The sequence below is a fragment of the Vicia villosa genome, linkage group LG4 (assembly GCF_029867415.1).
Source record: "Vicia villosa cultivar HV-30 ecotype Madison, WI linkage group LG4, Vvil1.0, whole genome shotgun sequence".
Taxonomy (NCBI): Eukaryota; Viridiplantae; Streptophyta; class Magnoliopsida; order Fabales; family Fabaceae; genus Vicia; species Vicia villosa.
Genome location: NC_081183.1, coordinates 109,193,974 through 109,199,776, shown reverse-complemented (window position 1 = coordinate 109,199,776; position 5,803 = coordinate 109,193,974). Strand labels below are relative to the sequence as shown.

Here is a 5,803-nt window from a genome sequence, read left to right as displayed (position 1 = left end):
ATGATCAGAAATTCTGATAATAGAATATGATCCAAATCATTGTCTATTTGCTCTGATACATTGTCTATTGGATCTGATATATTCTATATGGCTTATATGGCTCTGATACATATTTTGTGTTCTGATACACATCTTATGTTCTAACTCATTCATGCTGACTTTTATCGTTTAGTTTTGTTCTGTAACATTTCAGGATGTAGAGATGCTCTGATGATGCTCTGGTACATTCAACAATGTTCTGATACAATCTAGCATGAAGTGATGTAAGAAGAAATTCAAAGCTTTGAAGCTATCCGAGGGAAGCAGAAATCAGAAGCTGTGAATGTTCTAAAGATCCAGAAAACTCAAGTTCTGAAGCTGTCCTAAATGGAAGCATGAATCAGAAGCTGTGAATGTTCTGAAGATCAAAGAAATTCAAGTTCTGAAGCTGTCCTAAATGGAAGCATGAATCAGAAGCTGTGAATGTTCTGAAGATCAAAGAAATTCAAGTTCTGAAGCTGTCCTAAATGGAAGCAGGAATCAGAAGCTGTGAGTGTTCTAGGGATCTAAAGAAATTCAAGTTCTGAATTTTTCCAATGGAAGCAGAAGTCAGAAGCTATGAATTATCAGAAGATAGAAGCTTATGTGATCGTCTCTACCGAAATAATCAGGGAAGTCTTTTATTATTAAAGTTCTTCGAGTATTTATTTCAGGGGGAGATTATTCATCTCAGGGGGAGATTGTTAATCTCAGGGGGAGACATATTCACATGCTTATGCTATAGCTGTGTAATTTGTCTTTAGCTGTCTGCTCTTTCTGATCGCAAATTCATATCATTTATATATGTTTTTGTCATCATCAAAAAGAGGGAGATTGTTAGAACAAGATTTGTTCTGATCAATATTCTTAGTTTTGATGATAACAAGGATATGAATTTTGTGTGAGATAATGTGGTACTCTAATACATTGCAATTTCCATTTCAGGAAATATATAAAGAGTATGCACAAATCAGCGCTCAGAAGCTTTGTCTCAGAAGGTTCAGCATGCAACATCAGAACATGGTCTGGCAAGACATCAGAAGATGGTCAAGGCAGAATCACAACATGGGTCTATGGAAGCATCAGAAGAACTTGAGGTCAGAAGCAGAAGCACTGAAGTTCTCATGGTATCACGCTCAGAAGCACTTCAAGGTCAGAAGACAAGAAGATGCTATGCACCAAGCTGTTTGACTCTGATGATATTCAAATATTTTATTCAAACATCAGATCAGAAGAAAGTACAGGTGGCAGGCTACGCTGACTGACAAAAGGAACGTTGGAAGCTATTAAAGGCAACGTCAGTAGACACAGCGTGAACAAGGCTCGAGGTAGTTGACAAAAGCGTGAAACATTAAATGCAAAGCTGTACGGAACATGCAAAGCATTAAATGCGCTCAACGGTCATCTTCTCAAACGCCTATAAATATGAAGTTCTGATGAGAAGCAAGGTGAACGAATTCTGAACGAAACTATTCTGAAAAACTTGCTGAAACGCTGTTCAATCCAAAGCTCAGAAACTTCATCTTCATCAAAGCTCACTACATTTCTGTTGTAATATATTAGTGAGATTAAGCTTAAACGTTAAGAGAAATATCACTGTTGTGATTATAGCTTTTTAGAAGCATTTGTAATACTCTTAGAATTGATTACATTAATTTGTAAGTAACTAGAGTGATCAAGTGTTGATCAGGATACTCTAGGAAGTCTTAGCTTGTGTCTAAGCAGTTGTAATTAGAGTGATCACGTGGTGGTCAGGATACTCTAAGAAAGTCTTAGCTTGTGTCTAAGCATTTGTTCCTGGAGTGATCAGGTTGTGATCAGGATACTCTAGAAGACTTAGTCGCGGACTAAGTGGAAAACCATTGTAATCTGTTGCGATTAGTGGATTAAATCCTCAGGTGAGGTAAATCACTCCGTGGGGGTGGACTGGAGTAGTTTAGTTAACAACGAACCAGGATAAAAATAACTGTGCATATTGTTTTTATCGTTCAAAGTTTTTAGACTACACTTATTCAAACCCCCCCTTTCTAAGTGTTTTTCTATCCTTCAATTCATCTAGCACTTCAATTAATATATAAAGAACACATAGACTCAAACATTCCGACAAAAAATGATCAACTTCAAGAAGACACATCTGCATAAGAAGGAAAATAAGAAAAAGGAAGAAGATGTCACATGTTGCAAATGGGAAAGTCGGGCCATTATTCCACAACGTGTTTGAGTCTCCACTAGTCAACAAGAAGAAGGATAAAGAATCCTTTAAGATGAAGAACAATCGTGCCAACGGTTGTAAGGCCTATATTACTTGGGAAGAAGAAGATGAGAGCTCCTCTTCATCATCTAGTTCTAGCTCAGATTATGAATGTGCAATTTTCAAGAAAAATAAAGACCCATAAGTATATGATTTTGGTTTTGATTTTAAACCTTCTTAGAAACAATTTTCAAAAGTGTCTAGAGAAATGTATGCAGACGCATTAGGTGTAACATCCTGATTTTTATTAGTTAGTTTATTAATTATTATATTTGGTGTTTTTATTAATTATTTACTCATTTAATTATTATGTGGTATAATAATTATTTAACTATTTAATTATGTGTGTATTCGTGCTATTTGGGTTAATTATGTTAGTAGAGTTATATAACTAGTAGGGCCTAAATAGTTGTGATATGAGTAATTAAGGAGGTGTTAAATGAGTAAGCCCATTAAGAATAGAAAAGATTGTAAGGGTTGAGAATAGAAAGTTATCATTTCATTTTAGAGATAACAAAAGAAGAGAACAAGAGGGGAGAAAGGAAGAGAAGAGGAGAAAGAGGCAAACCTGGATCTACAAGAGGTAAGGGTTTGACTTTCCATTATTATGGTTGTATGTGATTATATGCAATGGGTAGTATGTATGTTTAGGAATGGGTGTTCCATTTTCCCTAACTTGATAGTTAGGTTTTGGTTTGGAACTTTGGATTTGATGATGAAATAGGAGAAATTGATGTGATAGGTTAATACCCATAAAGAGTAATGCATTAGGTTGTAATTGTATGGTGATAATCTAGTGTTTGATTGAAGTATTTGGAACTACAACATATAATTTTTGTATTGGGTTTTGGTTTGGAAGGGACTGAAATCGTAGCAGGATTTTCCCTACAGATGCGATTAGCCGGGCGATTAAGAAATTTTCGTGTCGGTATGGTATATTATATATGATTCATGATTGTGTGCACGCTTGGAGGATAAAATTGTAAGTAAATAGAAATGCGTTTTAATTAATTGTCTAAATGTGTTTTATTTGATGATTTTATCATTTGTGTCAATGCATAGTTAGAGGAGACTAAAAGTGAGGAAACCTCACTTCCTGAACATGTGTTGTGGAGGGAAGCTCGTGTGGGCAAGGATCATGCTGTCGATCCCGAAGTTCAGAGAGTTTTTACTGAATGTGTAAGTATAATACTGTGTCTTTAATTAAATCAAATGTTTTTTAATATATAAATGATTTTTTAATGTAAATGAATTACAGGAGACCTTGTCGCAATCGGCATCCACCGGTGAGGGGAGCATACTTAGTAGAGCACTAGATGCTCCTGAGTATCCCGGTCGGGTGAGGGGTAAGGGTCATGGTGTGACTCCAACCTCTTTTTACAAGAGTCCTAGGAGAAGAAATCCTTCAAATGAAGAAGTGTTGCAAAAGTTGGCGGAATTGCAAGCACAAGTCTCTGAATTGCAAAGAGATAAAGAGGCGTATATGAGAGAAAAGTGCAACACTTCATCGGTGAAAGAAACTAGTGATAAGGCTAGTATCAACTATCAAAGGAAATTTCCCGAGGTAATTATAATTTTTTTTCCTTTTAAATTGTTCTATTTTATTAATGATAATGACTTTATATTTACTATTGGTTTAGGGCATTTCATCTTGCCAACTATACTTATCGGAACCGAGTTATCGACTAGTTGGCAAGGGAAAAGTGCACAACACTTTGGGAGATTTACTTCACCATAGACCGCTCCCGGATGGACACCTGAAAGTATCGGTGGATGTTGTAGTAGATCATGATGCGATGCTACCGGTACCTGACATGGTCTCAGAGACGACATTGCTGCGAGATGCAATAGGATCATTTGTTGCATGGCCCTCGGAGCTCATTACCATTAGTGATGAGGTATATTGAAAACGATTATGAATCATTTAGTTTTCGAATGTCAATTCTAAACCGTTTATTAATTATTTTTTACATTTTAATTTTAGACTGCTCCTATAAAACCCACAGTTAAGGGTAAAGGGATTTTACAGGAGGAGGAGTCCGTTGCATCACTAAAAGAGGTACATTTAAAGTGTTAATAATTAATCTGAATCTAAATCTGCATGATTTTATATTTTACATAACTTATATGATTTTTAGGCATCCGCTCGAGAGTCACAACAAGTGACGCAGCAAGTTCGTACCGTACCACCCACTGGTCCTCCGAAGCCAGCGGGAAAAAAAGGCGGTGCTTTTGTGCCTCGGTACCGGTCGACGCTCGCAACAATGGTTGATATGTCCGATTTGACGGATGGTGCTGCACGTGAAATCGTTATGGATGAGAGTGTCTTCGGTATTGAATTCAAGTCACTTATTACACTTGATGACTTGGAGGAGATTTTTAAGCATGATCAACTAGGCGTCAATAACATGCACTCATACATTCGGTAATATTCCCTCATCCGATATATTATTTAATTAGTCCCACAATATAATTTATTTACACATTTCAATGAAAATAATCTAATGTTTATTATGTTTTTATTTAAGGTTGTTGTATGACAGAGTGTTGCGCGGGACTCCGTTGTCTAACAGATTCCGTTTCGTGTCTTCCGCCCACTGCAGCGGAATGGCAATTGATTCGGAACCGGAATCAGTTAGACAGTGCTTAGTAGACAGATTCATGTCCACCGGCAATACAGAATGTCTGCATCTTTGGGCGTATAATACTCGACCAGTAGGGTTAGTTTCTCATTCTTTGTTCATCTAATCTCTGTTTCTTTTGTGTATAGCAAAATTTTCATATAACCTATTGTTTTTATTTATAGAGCACACTGGTTGCTGCTTGCTATCAACCCTATAAGGGAAGTCGTGTATTATCTGAATTCGGTAAATGGTGAATGGACCAATTATCCGGCCATGAAGGACATCGTTGATTTGTAAGTGGGATCGTTCTAAATATATATTCGTGTATATTTATATATATATATATATTTACTTATTTGTGGGATTGATCTAAACATATGCTTTTATATATTTGTTAATTAGATCAATACAAGTGTTCCGAAGTCAACGGGACGCACAGGTATCCCGAACTAAATCTAGCAACATTACTTGGATCCAAGTGCAGGTACATTATTTTTCACAATGTTGCTTATAATATATTTATGCTACTTGATAAAACAATGCACAACTATAGAATCTTATTTGTTTTTCTATGTAGTGCCCGCAACAGAAAAACAGTTACGATTGCGGATACTTTGTATTGAGGTTTATGAAAGAAATCCTTCAGGCAAATCAATTAGAGATTCCGATCACGGTATGAATTTATAACTTAAGATAATTTCATATAATTTATTACATTTAACCTAATGTATCATTCATATTTTGTTTTTGTTTTGTAGTACCTTGACGAATTCCGTGCCACTGGATACCCGAGACTTAAGTTGGAAGAAATAAAAGAGGATTTGTGTCATTTTTATATTAAGCGCTTTTTCATGTAGAATTTGTGTCGAATTGAAGTACTATAATATTATTGATGTTGTAATGATGTATA

At 35.9% G+C, this 5,803-nt stretch overlaps 1 long non-coding RNA gene across 1 annotated transcript; it reads left to right on the top strand.

Annotated features, from left to right (window-relative positions):
• Positions 1–4,898: 4,898 nt before the first annotated feature.
• LOC131599460 (uncharacterized) lies at positions 4,899–5,377 on the top strand. The gene is made up of 3 exons (XR_009282788.1): positions 4,899–4,989; positions 5,076–5,186; positions 5,296–5,377. It is a non-coding gene; the product is annotated as an uncharacterized LOC131599460 (long non-coding RNA).
• The last annotated feature ends 426 nt before the right edge of the window (positions 5,378–5,803 follow it).